Source organism: Artemia franciscana, unplaced genomic scaffold, assembly GCF_032884065.1.
Source record: "Artemia franciscana unplaced genomic scaffold, ASM3288406v1 PGA_scaffold_89, whole genome shotgun sequence".
NCBI classification, from domain to species: Eukaryota; Metazoa; Arthropoda; class Branchiopoda; order Anostraca; family Artemiidae; genus Artemia; species Artemia franciscana.
The window spans coordinates 1850550-1870741 of NW_027062717.1; the positions used below are offsets into that span (position 1 = coordinate 1850550).

A 20192-nucleotide genomic window follows, 5' to 3' on the forward strand; every position below is an offset into this window, starting at 1 on the left:
AATATCATAGACAGCACTGCTCTAGAATCAATTCAAATATCGCTGAAACTTTTAAATAGGCAAATTTGATTGAACATTGAAAGTTCTAGTGCCCTTTATAAGAGTCAATAGATATTGGAGGGAAAGCAGCTTTCCTCCCAAACCCATTTATATTCCAAGCACATCGAATCAAAATTTTGAGACAACTTTTTTTCACCATAGTAGAACGGTCCAGTAGCTATGTCTCTAGAGATATTGGGTATTTCAACCCCCATAATTAAGCAATTGGCTCATTGTTGTTTGAAACTAAATCTTGCTAATTAAAAAGCAAAAATGTGTGCTAAAATTAAAACTAAATCAAAACGCACTGTGTGTACGATTGCCAATAAGACACCAAAGCAACATATCGAGAACAACTAGGGTATTAAGCTGAAACCTTCAAGGCTACTACGTTCACTACTTCTGCTCTTACAATATAAATAAACCAAAAGAGTGTAAGTATTGTAAAAGAAAATAAATCAAATTTTTGGGAGTGATGCTAAATTCAATTTTTCACACGGTTCCCTTTGATTTTGTTTTAAAAGATAATGGAGTTTTAAAGTTTTAAAGAATGACTGGTAGACGCATAATTCGCGTGACAAATTTATTAGTGTATCTGAAGTTTGTTGAAAAATCGTTGCAAAGGCCAGCAAGACGCATACTAGTTTTGATATCTAAAGTTTTGTGGTCATTTGTGATCATTTGACCTCTAGTGTCTTCTGGTTTTCTTTGGAGAGCTAGTTCATTTTTTCTGATATCACTAGACAAATACATAGAGATGGCATCAAAACTCGCAAAATCGTGGCTTTTTTCAAAAAAATTTAATAAAAAAACAAGTTTTTTCGACTGAAAGTATGGAGCAACATTAAAACTTAAAACAAACAAAAATTATTACGCATATTAGAGGGTTGTCCCTTGGTCAATACCTCGCTCTTTACGCTAACGTTCAAATTTTTTCCCATTCATTAAAAATAAATCTTGAATCCTTAAGGTCATGTAGTTAGAATAAATAGTTTTTTTTAAAGTACTAAGAAACTTTAGCGTAAGAGCCAGGTATTGACAAAGAGGTGACCCTCTCATATACGCAATAATTTCTGCTCGTGTTAATTTTTAATGTTGCTCCTTATTTTCAATTGAAAAAACTTTTTTTAAATTTAATTTCTGTTCATTTTTTAAATAATACTGAGAAATCTAGCTCCCCTCCATGAAAAATTCCCTTCTCCCATGAAAACTTCCTCCATGGAAGGATCCTCACATGTAAACACCCTCTTCCTGACCCTCTCCCCACCCGAAAAATCCCCTTAAAAAAGGTTATATACTTGCCAATAACCGATAATATAGGTAAACAATGGGCAAAGTTAAAAACTGGCAGCCCTTTTCCCAAGGACTGTGGGGTTGAGTCATCCTCAAAGACGTAGTTATTAAATATTCCGTCTATGCTGGACAAAATTAAAATCTCAAAATTTTGACCGGGTGATTTTAAGGAAAAAACGGGCGTGAGAGGGGAGCTTGCTGGCCTCCAATATTTTTGGTCACTTTAAAAAGGCCCTATAGCTTTTTATTTCCAATCAAATGAGCCCTCTCCAAAATTCTACGATCACAGTATACATTTTCTTACCGAACAAATTCCAGTAGAGTTACAATTAGTTATCCCAGCATTTCAAATTTTGACCTTTACATTTTAAATATTCACTGGTGGATCAAGGGGGCAGGGAGAACACCCAAGAATTTTCTAGCACCCTGTTTCCCTTTTTTCACTCTTTTTTAAAAATAAATCCCTCGATTCACTCAATTATTGACACCTTTGCGAAATTGACCCCCCCCCCCAAAAAAAATGCTCATTGGCCCCCTCGTCACATTGGGCTTCTCCCAAGATTTAGTATAGATCCATCCCCGCACATATTTCCTTTTCTTTACCCCAAGATCTGAAAAATTCATGAAGCTAGCCTTATCTCATCTGTATGTGTAAACAAGTTGTATCTAATCTTAAGTGGGTGTCTATATCAAACAGTTCTTGGTAAAGAACTGCAAATAAGGATCAACCCAGCTCAAGAGTAACCGAAACTCTTAAAAAAAACGAAATTTTGATACCAATAGACACATCAACAGAACTGAATTTTTATGGTCATTTCAAATATATACGTTTCATTAAGTTTAGTTTTGCCTATAAAATGCTACGAGTCTTAGAAAATTAGCCTTATTTTCGAAAAATGGAAGAAACACACCCTAAAAGTCTTCCATCAGATAAGAATCCTAATAAAAATTACACCATCAGATTCAGTGTTTCAGAGAACCCTACTGTAGAGGTTCCAATCTCCTATTTGCAAAGTGTGGAATTTTTTATTTTTTGCCAAAAGAGCAATCACACATGCTTTTTTCCGAGGTGATTATATCACCCCGTTCCACCTATGGTCCTTGAATTAACAGTTCTTAAACTGAAATTACAAGCTCTAGTACAATTTTTAAGTGACCGAAAAACTTGAGGGCAGCTAGGTCTCTCCCCACGCCCTTTAAACTTAAGATTGTTCAATCAAAATTTCAAGACACCTCTTTTGTTCAGCCTAATAACAATGGCTTTGGAGATATCATGACACCCAACAGCCCGTGGGGAAAGATCCTTAAGTTACAAAATTTGCCCGTTGTTTACGTATAGTATTTTTTATGGGGAATTATGTATATATTTTTCGGGGGGGAGGGTCGAATTTTCTACTGGTGGGATTTTCAACGGGAATAATTTTCCACGAAGTTTCAAGGGAGTGAATTTTTCAGGGGAAACATTACACTGGAGGAATTTGCCATAATTCCTACACGAAATTCGTCTCATATCTTGCTTTCTCTTTGCTGCCTCAATTTTACGCGAGATGATGTTAAGGGTAATTTTCCGGGGTAAATTTTCACCAGGATTGAATTATCAAACAGTTCATGGTAACGAAGATGTAGTAAGGAGCGCCCCGGCTTAATAGTAATCAAAACTCTAAAAAACGAAATTTTGATACCAATAGCTAAATCAAAAGAATTTGATTTTAATGCTGATTTTAAAAATAAAAGTTTCATCAAGTTTAGTTTTACACATCAAAAGTTACGATCCTGAGAAAATTTGCCTTATTTTAGAAAATAGGGGAAAAAACCCCCTAAAAGTCATAGAATCTTAACGGGAATCACACCATCAGACCCTGTAGAAATCTACAAACATGTGGAATTTTGTATTTTTGCTGGAAGGCAGATCACGGATGCGTGTTTATTTTTTTGTTTGTTTGTTTTTATTTGTTGTTTTTTCTCAGGGGTGATCGTATCGACCCAGGGGTCCTAGAAATTTGTTAGAGGGCTCATTCTAACGAAAATGAAAAGTTCTAGTGGCCTTTTTAAGTGACCAAAAATTGGAGGGCACCTAGGCCCCCTCCCACGCTAATTATTTTCCCAAGTCAACGAATCAAAACTCTGAGATAGCCATTTTATTCAACGTAGTCGAAAACCTCATAACTTTGTCATTGGGGACGACTTACTCCCCCATAGTCCCTGTGGAAGGGGCTACAAGTTACAAACTTTGACCAGTGCTTAGATATAGTAATGGTTATTGGGAAGTGTACTGACGTTTTCAGGGGGATATTTTGGTTGGGGAGGGGCTGAGAAGAGGTAGATATATTTGGGGAGCTTTCCTTCGAGGAATTTGTCATGGGGGAAGAAAATTTCCACGAAGGGAGCGCAGGATTTTCTAGCATTATTTAAAAAAAAACAATGAAAAAATAAATATGAAAAAGTTTTTTCAACTGGAAGTAAGGAGCAGCATTAAAACTTAAAACGAACAGAAATTATTACGCATAAGAGGGGCTCACCTCCTCCAAATACCTCGCTCTTTACGCTAAAGTATTTTTAGTAATTTCAACTATTTATTCTACGGCTTTTGTGATTCAGGAGTCATTCTTAATTTACTGGGACAAAATTAAAGCTTTATTGTAAAGAGCAAGGTACTGACGAGGGGGTGAAGCCCCTTAGATATGTAGTAAAAACATGATATTACAAAAGTTCGTTACGTAAGCTAATTTATAAGTGAAGTATATCTTTTAATAATAAAAACGTTCGTAAAAAATTAAAAGTTCTAGTTGCCTTTTTAAGTAACCAAAAAATCAGAGGGCAACTAGGCTTGCTCCCCCGCTCTTTTTTTCTCAAAATCATTCGATCAAAACTATGAGAAATCCATTTAGCCAAAAAAAGTAAATATGCAAATTTCGTTTAACTTTTCCTCTGCGGAGAGCCAAAATCAAAACATGCATTGATTCAAAAACGTTCAGAAATTAAATAAAAAAACAAGTTTTTTTTTAACTGAAAGTAAGGAGCGACATTAAAACTTAAAATGAACAGAAATTACTTCGTATATGAAAGGGGCTGCTTGCTCATCAACGCCCCCCTCTTTACACTAAAGTTTTTTACTGTTTTAAAAAGAAGACTTAAGAGAAAGAGTCAAACTTTAGCGTAAAGAGTGGGGCGTTGATGAGGAAGCAGCCCCTTTCATATGCGAAGTAATTTCTGTTTGTTTTAAGTTTTAATGTCGTTCCTTACTTTCAGTTGAAAAAAATTTTTGTTTTTTTTTTCAAGAGAATAAATTTGCAGTGAGGAGGGATTTTTCCGTAGAGGTGTAGCCAGATTTCCTGACTTTATTTAAAAAAAAGATCAGAAATCAAGTTAAAAAACAACAATTTTTTCGACTGAAAGCAAGAAGCAACATTAAAACTTAAAACAAACAGAAAGTAATACGTACATGAAGGGGTTGTTCTTTCTAAACAACTCACTCTTTGCGCTAAATTTTGAATTATGTCCCAATTCCTTGTGAACAATTCCCAAAACACTACGTTCGTTTAATTAGAACAATAAGAAGCTTTTTTTAAAGTACTTAAAAACATTAGCCTAAAGAGCAAGGTGCTGAGGAAAGGTAACCCCCCTCATTTACGTATCAATTTCTGTTTCTTTTATGTTTTAATGTTGCTCCTTATTTTCAGTTGAAAAAACTTGTTTTCTTTAAATATAATTCAATTTAAACTAGTCTTCCATTTAGTCATTGTCTTTACAGCAAAATAAAAGTTTACACCAGGTGGTGGGTTGACAGGTTAAAAAACTTTTAAAAAGGCCTCGAAAAAGTCTTTATTTTCATTTTTGTTTCGTTTTCACGAGTTAGACCAACATTTCGGGAGGGGTTGGGGTTTCAAACCCCTATAGCACTCTCTTCCTTGGATACGGCTTTGTGTGTTGACTGTCTATCAACTAATTAATTAATAAAAACTCACCATTTACCAAATTCTTTTTAATTTTAGACTTAATTTATTTAAGAAATTTATTCTAGATTGTCTTAGGCCTAAATATGGCCCTTATTTTTCGGCGAAAGATAGATATTTAAAAAAGTGATACACCAATAAAGTTTAACTATTTTACTGACTATAATACTGTTCTTTTACTTTCTTTTGATTTGAAATTCGATTGCAGTTTCGGCTTGCATTGAGCTTTCAGGTCATTCTTTATTTTATTTAAAATAAATCTTTGAGCTTTAAGTATAATAACGAACTAACTTTGCTGCTAACAGTTGAATTTCACAATAAAAGTTAACTGGACTAAAATCCTGGATCCGATTGAATGAAAAAAAGAATTCTTTTTGTTCATGTAATTTTCCGTTCCAGTTTGGTTTGAGTTTTCGTGGAGGCAGCATTTGATCAGGTAGATCTTATTTCTTGATTTATTGCATTTCTACTACTTACTGTACAGTTTTTTTTACATCCAGCTATGAACTTGCATTAACTAAAATAAGCCACTAGTTGTTTTTTACATATAATATAAACATAAGCCGCAAAAAATATCTTTCTTTCCTGTTGGTTTCAGAGCATCGTTAGAACATTCTAGAAATTTTTTCCTTCTTTTCGAAAATGTCTGGTCAATTAAACAGCCTGGATGATGGTTATCTATTAAAATTTCTTTTGACAGCAATAATTCCTCCTCAATGAATTTTGAAGAACAAATTCTATAAATGTGGGCAGTTAAGGATATAATTAAACCGATTTTTACTTTGCGAGCAAGACTGGAGAAGAACGACAAAAATCTATTTTTGTTAGTAGGTTTTCTGTAAATTTTAAAATCCAGACTGTTTTCATTTTTTAAGAGAAGAACATCCAGAAATGGAAGTTTCTTATCCTTTTCTAATTATATTGTAGATTTTAAATCACCTCCCAAAAATTAAGATGTTCTAAAAAACCTTTTAATTCCTCCTCCCTATAATTCCATACTGAAATTATGTCATTCATATATCTCCCCCAAAATTTGTGTTATAAAAAATATAAATATGACACTATTGTTTCAATATATTCTACAAAACAATTTGCTAATAAAGGACTTAAAGGGGCCCCAATGGGTAAAGCATTTACAAGTTCAAAAAAACCCTCTAAATTGAAAAAATAAGAGAACATATTGCACAATCTAACTAGATTCATAATCACACCGACTTCGAAAAATGTTTCACGACTAATTAAGTCCAAATCTCTTAATAACTTTCTTTCAAGAAGAATTTCTGCGGCTTTTACATCAAAACTCGTATACTTTGATACTATTTCGAAATTTGAGATCGTAGAATTTGAAGAAACCTCCACTTCTTTTAGTTCTTTTTACAAGTTCTGACGAATTCTTAATGCAAGAAATTTGTGTCGACATGAGTGGTTTACATAATGAGACTAACCATTTACTCCGGGCACTTGTTGGTGACTTTGTACTTGCAATAATTGGTCGTAATGGCAGATTTGGCTTATGTATCTTTGGAAAACTATATAATTCAGGGCACAAAGAACTTCTTGGTAAGCATTTGTAGTAAATGCTGAGGTATAATCTTCCCTTCTTCTTTTACTGCTATACTTTCGTAAGGAATGAAATATTCTATTATATCCATTCCCATATCTTAAGGGGGAAAAGATAAGAGTCTGGCTGAGAGTACAGTTCAAAACCTGCTAAATAAAGAAAGAAAACATTTCTTTTAAACTTTATAATTTGTTTTACAAAGTTAAGACTAGTCTTCTTTTCTGATTTTTCAATCCCTTGAAGTAGAGCTGAAGTGGCTTCAGAAACTCAAATACCTACCTGTGTCCTCATTGAGCTTGTAGATTCATTCCTAAAAATTTAGTCAGCATTGCCCTAGACCTTTTCTATGCAAATGGTTACAAGGGTAAAATGACTGTTAAGAGTACGAACACATTGGTTTGAGCTTTAATACTGATAAACCGGTTGTTTTACCATTCAACTATAAAGGGAATAGAAATTCATTAGGTCTACCCGGCTCTGAGGTTCCTTTTGCTAACAGCCTTACTTACCTGGGCATGCCTATTGGGGCAAACCTGAAAGAAACTGTAAACCTTGTAATTAAAAATTATGCTAGTAAGATCCAGGCTGTGTATGCCTCCCTGGCTTCAAACGTTTCGTATCTAAGTAGAGTTCATCGCTCTCAGTTATATAATAGCCTAACAGTTCCTCAGTTACTTGCCCTTGCTCCTGTTCGGTTTTTCCTTAATTGTGGCAAAAGAAAGCAAGTTCATCTCCTTTACTTTAAATTTACAAAGTATTTAATGGAACTTCCAACTTGGACAAGTAACTCTTTTCTGCAAAGAGAGTGTCAATTGGTAAACCTAGCGGGGGTTATTTGGAGGCGTATTTGTAATTTCTGTACTGAATGCCAGAAGTAATCCCATCTTTGGTCATTTCTGTTTGTCCTTTGTTTGTAGTTGTTAAAGTATGTTTTTATTTCTTTGGTTTCCTTTTTGTTTTTCTTGATTTTTACTCTGTCTTTTTCTGGGCTTTCTGTCCAACTTTTTTTTTGTGATGGGTTATAACTAAAATGATGATTATGATTAGTCTAACAGTGAATATTTGGTTGATGTGATCCTTCCTCTTCTTCTTGTCTTAAAATCCCCCAATTCTTGTCTTAAAAAATTAAATAAAAGAACAAGTTTTTTCAACTGAAAATAAGAAGCAACATTAAAACTTAAAATGAGCAGAAAATATTGCGTATATGAGGGGAGTTTCCTTCTCCTCAATACTTCGCTCTTTACACTGAAGTTTTTCGGCGTTTCCAAAAAAGTTACTTATTGTTCTAATTAAACAACGCTTGTGTTGCAGGAGTCGTTTTAAAGAATTGGAATAAAAATTGAACTTTAGTGTAAACAGAGAGGTGATGAGGAGGGGGAAACACCCTTCATGTTCGTAATAATTTCTGTTCGTTTTAAGTTTTCATATTGCTCCTTACTTTCAGTTGAAAAAACTTGTTTTTCTTATCTATTTTCTGATCGTTTTTAAATAAAGCCAGAAAATCTGCCTCCACCTAAACGAAAAAATCCCCCTCCCCTCGTAAAAATCTTCTAGACAATTCAACCCTAATGAAAATTTATCTCGGACAATTACCCTTCACACCTCCACGCGTAAAATTGAGTCGGTAAATAGAAAGTAATACACATAAAGAAAGATCGTATAGGAATTCTGGCAAATTTCGTAAGTACACAATTTCCCATGGAAAGTTCACCCCCTGGAAAATTTCCTCTCGATTGAAAATTCTCCACATGTAAATTCCCCCCTGCAGATAATCGTCCTCCCCCCACCAAAAAAGTTTATACATACGTCCCAATAACAAATATTATCTGTAAACAATGGGCAAATCTTATAACTTAATAACCTTTCCCCAGGGGCTGTGGATGGTAATTTTTTCTCTAAATACATAGTTATTTGGCCTGTCAACTATGCTGAACCAATTAGCAATCTCAGAATTTTTATCGGATTATTTTGGAAAAAAGTGGCGTGGGAGGGGGCCTTGTTGCCCTCCAATTCTTTTGGTATCTCAAAAAGGAGACTAGAAATTCTATTTCCCCTAAAATGAGCCCTTTCCCGTTGTTCTAGGTCCACTGTGTCCATACGATTATCCCTGAAAGAAAAAATACGTTTCCGTTATGTGATCTTTCTTCTAGAAAAAAGTAGAAAATTCCTTATTATTGCAGATAGGAACTTGAAACCTATACAGTAAATCTCTCTGATATGCTGGATCTGATGGTGCGATTTTTATTAAGATTCTGTGAAGTTTGGGGTGTTTCCCCCCTTTTTTGAAAATCAAGCGACTCTTCTCAGGCTCGTAGCCTTTCGTGGGCAAGACTAGACTTAATAAAACTTATATATTTCAAATCAGCATAAAAAACTTATTCTTTTGATATGTCTATTGGTATGAAAATTCCGTTTGGTAGAGTTTCAGTCACTATTGAGCCGGGTCGCTCGTTACTTACAGTTTGTTACCACGAACCGTTTGAAATTTATCTAAATCATCTCTAAGTTTAAAAAGTATCAACATGCAAATTAATTTTTGTGGTACCAGAGTTATGCAGATACGTGTGAATCTGATCTTTTATCAAATATTTCAGTTGGAGGGAACTCACTCCTATCATCTTTCCTATAGAGGGGTTTAATTAGTTTTCCTAAAATGGCTAGGTATTTTTCCCAATTTCAAGAATCTTATTCATAATCTTCAGTAACTTATTTCTAACCTCAGAGCAACCATATTTAAGACACTCATTTACCAAACTTTTGGCACCTGGATCATTATTATTCTTTAATCCTTTTAATACTGTCACTAATTCTTCCTCTTAAAATAAATCTTCCTTCACATCCAAATTGTCACAAACGTTTTCAATCTTTTCCTGCAACTCTATTATGGTTTTGCTTATTTTCAAAATGTTCTGCCCATCTCTCTTTAACTCTTTTCTTATCACTAATTCAGACCCTATTCCTATATTTAACTGGATTGTGTTCAGATTGACTAGTCGCTCTCAGTTTATTAACATACCGGTAAAATATTCTACCATTATGCCATCTAACTGCATCTTCCAGATATTCAGATATTTTTATCCTTGACCTACACCTCACACTTCCTTGATCCATATTTTAACGGTTTCTCCACTTTCTTTACATTCATCTTATTTTCACGTGATTTTTCACTCGAATAGTTGTTGTACAAGCCCCTTCTCGTCTCTTAAACATAAGCCTTTTTACTAATATTCCTAGCTTCGATTCTGACTTTCTTCCTTAGCACAATATCAGAGACTTCTCATACTATTTTCTTAAAACTATTCCATGCATCTTCTACATTGTCAAATTTTAAACTCTCCAGTTTAGTATTAAACTGTTCCATGCATCTTCTACATTGTCAAATTTTAAACTCTCCAGTTTAGTATTAAACTAATCCTGGAAAGTTTCTCTCAAATTCATCTTGGTGTCTATGTCTACCAACGTTGTAACTTCCCAGAAGGTAGTTACCTTTTTTAAATTTCAGTTCCTAGCCAGTAATTAATGGTGATGGTTTCTTTGTCTTACTTTTTCCTTTGGGAGTCAATTTTACTTGTTGAAACGCTCTGGAGGAATTATCTAAGGGAAATTTTCAGCGTGGTCGGAATTGTCTGGGGGATTTTTCCGTGGGGGATGGATTTCTTGCGGGAGAAATTCTCCTTGGGGAATTTTTCTTCGGAGAAAATTTCCACTTGGGGAATTTGTGGGGAAAAAATTCGTTTCGAGTTTTAATGTTTTTCCTTACTTTCAGTTGAAAAAAAAACTTGTTTTTGCGATTTAATAACAGTAAAATCTGGCTTTTGACTGAGCTAGCAAAAATATCATGAGATAAGGCTTTCCAAATGAAGGACAAGGAAGCCTCAGCCTCCTACCTATAGAAGACCTAAATTGGGGAGAAGTGCAAAATGGATGACATTCGGAAAAATGATGTTTTTTGGACATACTTTCCTTTTTTCAAGCCTTAGAATCTTCTCCTGGAAAATTCTTCTAGACTTTCCCTTCTCCCCTCACCCTGGTCAAAATTTGGTGGGTACCCTTATCCAGATCATGAAAAATTTCGGTCTGCTGACAATATGCCCCGCCTATGAAGTGTTTTTATCATTTACATTTACAGTCCCAGTATTTACTATATCCTTTGCAATGAACTACTAATAGAATTTTTCTTTTCTATTAGAAAGACAATAGGGCTCGATTTAGTTGGACTGATCGCCATATTTTTCCTTACAAAGGCACATCTTGCAATAAATAACTATGGTCTCAGATAACTCTTATATTTAACTTTTAGGGTACGCTGGTTTGGCTTAGCTGCCCAATGAAGGTATGGCGAAAAGGGACCATTACTGAAGAGTTTAATGGAAAACAATTGCTAGTAAAAAGTGAATCTAGCAAGGTAAGTTTAGCAAGAGATAAATTTGTAATGCTATTTATATTTTTTTTTTGTACAATAACATATTACTTTTAATTCTATATACTTTACAATTCTATATACTATTACTTTCAATTACATATAATTTCAATTCTGCTCAATGTTAAGATTTTGGAAAGTTCAATTGATTAGTCATTAGAGACAATTAAAACAGTCAAAAACTCTTGATGAAAATGTTCTCAGAATTATACATCTTCATATCTAAATGTGTTTCGTTTGTTAAGCGCGGGATGGGTGATTCTGATGATCATTAATATTTAAATAGAAACATAAAAAATGTTTCACATCACAACTCAGTAGGAAAAAGAGGTCTCCCACTTATCATTAGCTTTCACAGTATCGAGGTAGTTATTTCTTGTTCAAATATTTACTTGAATAAGAGTACTTGAGTTTCTTTTCATTTTTCCTGAAAGCATTTAGGCATCAAATTTTAAAACAAAAATTAAAAATAATCGGAACTTCTGTGTTCCAAAATCAAGGTCTACGGTATTATTGTCGTAAGATTTATGATAGGTACGGAAATTTTGCTTGGTCAAACAGTTTGTGGTAACGAACTGTAGTAAGAAGCGACCTGGCTCATTAGTAACCAAAACTGTAAAAAACGGAATTTGATACCAATAGTTACATCAAGAGAGTTACATTTTAATGCTGATTTTAAATATATAAGTTTCATCTAGTTTGTTTATACCCATCAAAAGTTACGAGCCTGAGAAAATTTACCTTATTTTAGAAAATAGGGGGAACACCCTTAAAAAGTCATAGAATCTTAACAAAAACCACAATATTAGATCCAGCGTATCAGAGAACACTATATATGAAGTTTCAAGCTCCTATCTACAAAAATGTGGAATTTTATATTTTTTGCCAGAAGACAGATCACGGATGCGTGTTAATTTTTTTTTCTTTCTTTTTCCCAGGGGTGATCTTATCGAACCAGTAGTCCTAGAATATTGCGAGAGGGCTCATTCTAATGGAAATTAAGCCTTCTTTTACCCTTTTTAAGTGATATAAGAAATTGGAGGGCACCTTGGCCCCCTCCTACGCTCTTTTTTCCCAAGGGAACCGGATCAAAATTCTGAGATAGCCATTTTATTCATCATAGTCGAAAAACCTAATAAGTATGTCTTTAGGGACGACTTACTCACCCAAAGTCCCAATGGGAGGGGCTGCAAGTTACAAACTATGACCAGTGTTTGCATATAGCAATGGTTATTGGGAAGTTTAGAGACGTTTTCAGGGGATTTTTTGGGTTAGGCGGGGGAGGAGGTTATGAGGGGGGACTTTACACGGAGCAATTTCTTACGGGGGAAGAGAATTTCCGTGAAGGGGGCGCAGGATTTTCTACCATTTTTAAAAAGGAACAATGAAAAAATAAATATGAAAAAGTTTTTTTCAACTGAAAGTAAGAAGCAGTATTAAAACTTAAAACGAACAGAAATTATTACGCACATGAGGGGATCACCTCGTCCTTATAGCCTGCTCTTTATGCTAAAGCATTTTTTATACGGCCTTTGTGATTCAGGGGTCATTCTTAAGGAATTGGGACAAAATTTAAGCTTTAGTACAAAGAGTGAAGTATTGACGAGGGGGCGGACCCCCTTATATACGTTATAAAAATATACGAATATAGAAGTTCATTGTGTAAGTTAATTCGTAAGATACGTATATTTTTACTAATAAAAACGTTCGTAAGGAATTAAAAGCTCTAGTTGCCCTTTTAAGTAACCAAAGAATTGGAGGGTAGCTAGGCCTCCTCCCTTGCTCCTGTTTTTCTCAAAATCGTTTGATCAAAACTATGAGAAAACCATTTAGCCAGATAAATAAATTAATATGCAAATTTTGTTTTAATTATTCATGTGTGGAGAGCCAAAATCAAAATACGCATTAATTCAAGAACATTCAAAAATTAAATAAAAAATAAAGTTTTTCTAACTGAAAGTATGGAGCGACATTAAAAATTAAAACGAACAGAAATCACTTCGTGTATGAAAGGGGCTGTTCCCTCCTCAACACCCCACTCTTTACGGGAAAGTTTTTTACTGTTTTAAAAATTAGAGTCGAGAGAAAGAGTCAAACTGTAGTGTAAAGAGCGGGGCGTTGAGGAGAGAACAGACCCTTTCATATACGGAGTAATTTCTCTTCGTTATAAGTTTTAATGTCGCTCCTTACTTTCAGTAAAAAAAAACCTGTTTTTTTTATTAAATTTTTCAAAACTAGACAACTTATTGGCTTATAATACTTACGATGTTGTTAAATTTTTGAATTGTAAATCAACTCGACTAGAGGTAAAACATAAGAAAAAATTTTAGTGAATAAAAATAAAAATCTTCCTGATATATTATCATAATTGTAACAATCGCACGATCTCAGAATTATACAATCTGACAACATCAGCCTCTAAATTATCGATTTAGTTTTTCTCCTACATAGTCAATAAAGTTTCTTGATAGTCCTACTGTAGATAAATCTAACTATTCATTATCTAATACCCAGGGATATAATTTTCTATAGAGCAGGGAGCCCCCCGAGTTGGAATTTAGTTTCTTCCAAAATCTTATCAAAACCAAGATGAGCTTGTATAATTCAAGCATCCAGAGAAACGAGCCAGTTTTCTTTAGTGTATTTTTGCCTTTATGGTACTATATGGCTCATTTTTACTTTCCAGTGTCACTTTCATTTAATTTGGGAAAATTGGCTCCATCTTTTCTCCCTCCCCAAGGTTTTGACGAAATTACATCTCTGAATTGAATTTGAAACTGTTTTAGCTGTGCTTTTATTTATTTTCAAAATCTAAGATAAAGGAAAAATATTATCAACTAAATGATATGTTTGGAAAGAAATAAAGCTGTATGAAAAGTTTTAGCTAAATGTTTATATATTATTTTCTTTACAGGGATATTTTTTTGACCTTAGAAGATTTATATAGGAAAATTAAATAAATAAAAAAAATTCCCCATGAATTCCTTTGGGAAAAATTTGGCAAATTTGGCATCGGATCTTTCATTAAATATAGGTTAAATTTTTCTTTTTAGTATATTGTTACTGTTACCAATTTTTTCTCCCTGAAAAACTATTTTAGCGAGTATGTGGAGTAGCTAAGGACCCAAAGGAAACTGATAAGCTCTACGAACCTTTGTAAAACTTTACATTTACATTTTAAAAAAGGGCCACAAGTAAAGTTTTATTGCGGTTTTTTTTTTTTTTGCTTGGATGCAGCTATTACTTCGATCAATGTCTTCTTTTTTCTTTTTTCTTGTGACGAAGATACTCCGTCTGTATTTCTGGCTATCTTCTATTTGTATTTCTTCTCGGACAATTTTAAGCGGAGCGTACTTTTTGAGCTCATAGTTGAAGCGAAACAGAACACACATACAATGAATAAACACAAAACTATATTTTCTGTCTATTCCTTAGTGATGTGGGCAAAGGATTTGATAAGAGTAACAAGTAATTTCCTAGAAAAATTAAAGGTCAGGACTCCACGCAAGCAAAGTAAAAGACCAGAAAGGATGACCAAAAAAAGTCAAGAATGGGGAGGTAACCTTATTTCACACCAGAGGCATGGAGTTAAAGTTAGAAGGTGAAAACTACTGTGTACCCTTGTACCTTGAGACAACAGGGAGTAACTCCCTCTTGATGCATTATCAAAAAAGTGAATTTGAAAAAAATATAAAAAAAACTAAGGGAACGCTGTTTGCAAAACTTTTTTATGATGACTGTCGTATACCGTCGATCGATCGGCATTTGTTATATTTTTTGCATTTTTCAATTATTTTGGAATTATTTTCCAAATCGCAGTTTGTATCATTTTTTACCAATGTTTTTTCCTACTTCTGAGGTATCAGGATACAAAACTCTTTTTCAGCTCCATTGGTATGATCAAACCTAGTGACATCAGTTCACGAAGATTTAAGCTAGAAAATACATTTTTCCATATCTAGTGGCGGAAATAATGCCGATATATTGGTGTTTTCAATTTCTCAAATGAAAATACAAATAATAAAGACATTTTCTATGAAAATAACCCAAAAAAGGCATTTTTCAAAATCTAAGTACCATATATCCAAGGACACTTCACAAAATCTCAATGAAATCCAATGAGTGTATCTTATTAAATTCTTGACTATACTGTACGTCTTTGAAAATTCCCTTAGGTCTTTTCTTTCATTAAAATTCTCAAAAAAACCCTGTTTATACCCATCACTGTCTTTCTTTCAATGGCTTCCCAATCAAAATTAGCTGTATGAATTTACGTAATGACCTATAGCCTCTTTCCATCAACTTTTGAAATCTTTTTTAGCAGTCTTTTCGTATTTTCTGCCAGTTTTGCTTTATTGAGCAAGACTAAAAAAATTCAAGACACTCGACTAGACATGGAAACTCTTAAAACTTTCCTTGAAGCTTTGTCAGTCTTGTAGTTGCCATGCATGAAAATAAGCTTGCTTGCACTGTGGGGATTACACATCGGACATTTAGCAGTAACTATTAGTCCTTCGCCACTGAAAACTCTTCTTGCTGCAGCAACGCTTCAGCATATCTGACGCGCTGTTTCCCAAGCCAAAATCTGGAATCAGTCGCATAGACATGATCAACTAAAATTTAATCCTTCAGAATGAAGGATTAATTTCAGGAAACGAGGCAAAGGCGGAAAATGGGTTCCACATTGGAGTGAGGCGTCACAGTGGGTTCCACAGAGGCGTCTTCTGCCTGCAAGGAGCTGAATATGTGCAATTGTAAAAAATGTTGTATTCAAAAGTGCAAATGTTCAATTGCAGATCTGCCATTCAGCGCCATATATAAATCTAGCGGAAAATGTGTTCGTGCTTAAAAAAGTCATTAATTTGTAGATATCAAAGTCATTTTTTTTCTGCTAAATTTCAATTGAAGTAATGCTTTGTTTTCAAGTGATTTGAAGTACCTATTTTTACTAATTATGATGAATCTCACAAAGTGCCTGAGATATCTTTTTGTTATATCCCATATATCTTATTGTAATAAAAATATTGATACATTCACTCAAATGCTTTCTTGCACAGTGAGAAAAGTATTCGCTACTTGACGTTTTCGATATATCCAAAACGTTCTCAAATTGAATTTGATTCTAGGAATAAGATCGTATGTTGAATGTCCGGCTTCGTTCCACAACGTTCTGAAATATAATTTTAATTTTTGGAATCAGTGTGTATAGTTGATACCCAAAGTTGTTGTTTTTTTCTTACACATTCTACATGGTCAGAACGTAACATAACCCAATGTGACTTTCTGAAAACGTTGCAATTTTTACGAAAACTAAGGTCAACAATCCTGATTTATGGCCTCCAATGCGATGCTAAAATTGCCAGTGCGATCAGAACTTAATTTTTTGCCACTGCGATCAAATGCTCATTTTACACATTAAAGACTTTAAAGACTTTCGTGCAATATCTAAACCAATTTTTCTCAAAGTTGGAAATAGTGGTGCTGATTAGGAGGGATTCCTCCTAACAATGCTATAAAAACCGGATTAACAGTGCGTTAATGCATGAACAACTTGAGATAGAGGGGGTGTATGATACAAGTACCAAAGAAAGTATACCGTTAGATTCTTTATTCAATGCTCTGGTGATAATTGTGTTGAATATTATATATTTCGAATAAGCATCATAATTCAATTCTCTCGATGTATCAATTGTTACCAAGACTCAGTTTTATAAGGTTTTGGTTACTATTGAGCCACATCACTCCTTACTTACAGTTCCATATTGCGAATTGTTTGATTATTTCCCTAAGCAACGTCGCTTTAATGTCATTAAAAGAAACAGGATTTGTCTGAAAAAAAGTCTGCTCGACATGTTAATATGGATTTAACAGCAATGTTCATCCAGCTGATAAGTAGGTCTTATGCAAAGAGAGCTCTTAAGCTCACTTGCAAGGTCCCCTTGCTATGAATTTGCCGATAATTTTTACATTCCAATGTCATTTTTTTTACAGGAATTAGGTGGAAATCATTTTTTTTTTTATCATATCTCAACGAAGTTTCCCAATCTCATGTTTAAACCTCAAATATCTGAGGCTTCTCTCTATATTATATAGGCTTCTCTAAATATTTAGGGCCCCTCCCCTAAGCTTTGAGAGCTTATTGCGTAACTTTTGTGTCAATATGTTGAATAGAATTTACGTTCAAATTTAGGTTTTAAATGTGCTTCTTTTTTCAGGTCGCCGCCTGCTTGTTTAGTTTCAGTCACCGCCTTTTTTTGGTTATATCTTTTAATATGAGTTATACATTAGTAAGTTAAACACAATTATTGGGTATAACCTAAAGGCACCTTATTATAATTTGTTTTAACTGTATTGTATTTTTCAAACACAAGATAGGGAGGGGGATCATTTTCGTATTTTAAAAAATGATTAAAAAAGGTATTATTCCTCTAATTCTCTCCAATTTCTCTAACCTAACTCCTCTAATTCAGTTCATCGAATTCCTCTAATTCAATGCTCCTCCATTCTTGCTCCTCTAACTTTTATTTTCCCGTTTTTATCTTTCGGCTGAAACTGTTTGCCTTCGGGTGGCTTTCCACGACTCGCCAAGAAGTGCACCAAAGTGAGACTTCAGCTTCACCATCACCAGCCATTGTACAGAATATGCTGGCTTCACGAAAAGGAAATCCAACTCAGTGCATTTTTATATCTGTTTGCTTTTTTGTAAACTTGTTGGCCTCAATAACATTGCTCCTTTAAATCAAGATCTTTTTCTTCAAAATAACTTTGATTATATTATTATGTATTGTTTTGATTTAGTTTTTATATTTAAGAAATAGATTTATATAGGTTAGCATTCAGAGTTGGATCCAGATTTAGTGAACACTTGGATCTCAGGAATTTCAAAATATGAATCATTTTACTGTGGACCCATGCGTTCCCTAGTTTAGTGGTTTTAAGTAACATGAAATTTTGTCAAGGACTCTATGTTTCTCTACAACGGTAGAAAACGGCTGATTTGAATACGGTAAAGTTTTGTAGCTTTGCAACAGAACAGATTAGAAGACAGCCAGCTTTGCAGTTTAAGTAATGACAACACTGCAGCTAAGGTAGGAAATGAGGTTAGTAGCTTAGTTTCGTATTAAATCAGAAGTTAAGCAAGGGTATTTTGATGGACTTTGTCCTAATGAAAACATTTAAGGCTATGGACAGCATGGAATCAAATAGAAAAGTAACATTCTTCCAGACTTAGATTACGCTAATGATTTAAGAATCCTAGACGAAAATATTTGCTAAGTGAATGCATTTTTAGAGGTTGTGCGAGTTTAGGGTGCAGGAATAAGTTTGAAAATTGGTGTCAAAAAAACTTAATCGCTAAGATTAGGAATAAGTGAAAGTGAAGAGGTGACGTTGGGTGAGAAGAAGACTGATCAAGTGAACAGCTTCACTTAAAGACGGTGGATGCAGTAAATATGTTACAAGTAGAATAGCCAAGACTCAGGTTTTTTTACAGTTGAAAAAAGTTTAGAAGAAGAAGAAGATAATTCTTTGTGCCAACATTATCTTCGAAGAAGATAATGTTGGAAGTAACAGTGATGACACGGGTCATGCAGAGTTATGAAGCTTGGGCACTCTAAAAAACTGAGAAGAATTTGCCAGATGTTTTCTAGAGGAATTTTGCCTATGGTTACCTGACATAGTGACTGCATCTCAAAAAGTAGGGTGTATGTAAAATGATGGTCAATTTTTCTCAATAGGACATTATTGAGAGAAAAGTTAAGATGGCTAGGATGTGCTTTTCGGATGAAGGCGCTTACAGATTGCCCAACATCGTACTTGTTGGACAATCGTCTAAGTCGTGCAAGGAAAGATTTAAGGAAAATGGGACCTTCTTGGGAGGTTGCAAAGAGAGAAGCTTTAAAAAGATTTCGAGGGAGGAGGAGCGGGTGTGGCTGTGTTGGCCTCGGGCAGCCTGATCCTGAAGTGAATTTGAAGTAGTAGAACCAAAGCAAATACTGCAGGTTTTTTTCGTTTTGAATTGAGTTAAATTAAAGAAAAAATTTATTCAGCTTATCTAAGGCAAATAAGAAGCAGGGATAGAACCAGACAAATCTTGCAAGCTCTTTGGTTGCTCTCAAACACTTTTTCGTCACACAAATATCCATTTTTGAGTGTACAACAGAAAAACACATTCAAACTAGTCGTTTCAAAGTGGTTGATTAAGCCCGTCAAACTAGTTATGGAATAGTGAGGTTAATCCCCCTTTAACGTTTTTGCACATTTCATTTTTGGGTGGAAATATGGACGTAATGTGAATTTTAATTGAGAGAAATGTTATTTCTGGATACTTCTTTACTAATTTGCTACGCTTGGGAGAGCCAAAATAAAGTTTAAAATCATAGTATCCTACTAACTTAACAATTCTTTACTTTGAAAAGATTCTTCCCTGTAGCTTTATTCTTCTACAGAAGTTATTTTTATCCACTGTCTCTCTCTAGAGTAAATTATACCAAATCTCCTCCCTTTCCCTAAATGAATAGGGTCATTTAAAAATAAATCCGAGCCCAAGTTATAGCTTAAAGGATGGCAACAGTGTATATATTGTAATAACCGTACAACAAGAACATGACCTGCGGATTTCTTTTTTAGGAAAAAAACTGGATTTTTAAAGTCACAAATGATGCCATTAATTTTCCAGAATTTCCAATGTTACTGAAAACTATGTGTTTTGAACAGTGTTGGAAAGACTTAATAAAATTAAACTGAATATTATATATGTAATGATATTAATATCCGAAAGCTAATAACTTCAAAATTTTATTTCACTTTAATTTTTATTTCATTTTCAATGATGCAATAAATACAAAAAAAAATACTTGTAATGTAATATTTTTTCAGCTAAGCGCCAATTACGCAATAGGCTATATACTATTACCGGCAGGGAATG

The 20192-nt window shown here is 34.1% G+C and overlaps 1 long non-coding RNA gene across 1 annotated transcript; it reads left to right on the forward strand.

The window, feature by feature from the left end:
- The first annotated feature begins 5691 nt into the window (after positions 1-5691).
- Positions 5692-18003, forward strand: LOC136042252 (uncharacterized). The gene is made up of 3 exons (XR_010621218.1): positions 5692-5721; positions 11147-11251; positions 17482-18003. It is a non-coding gene; the product is annotated as an uncharacterized LOC136042252 (long non-coding RNA).
- Positions 18004-20192: the final 2189 nt, after the last annotated feature.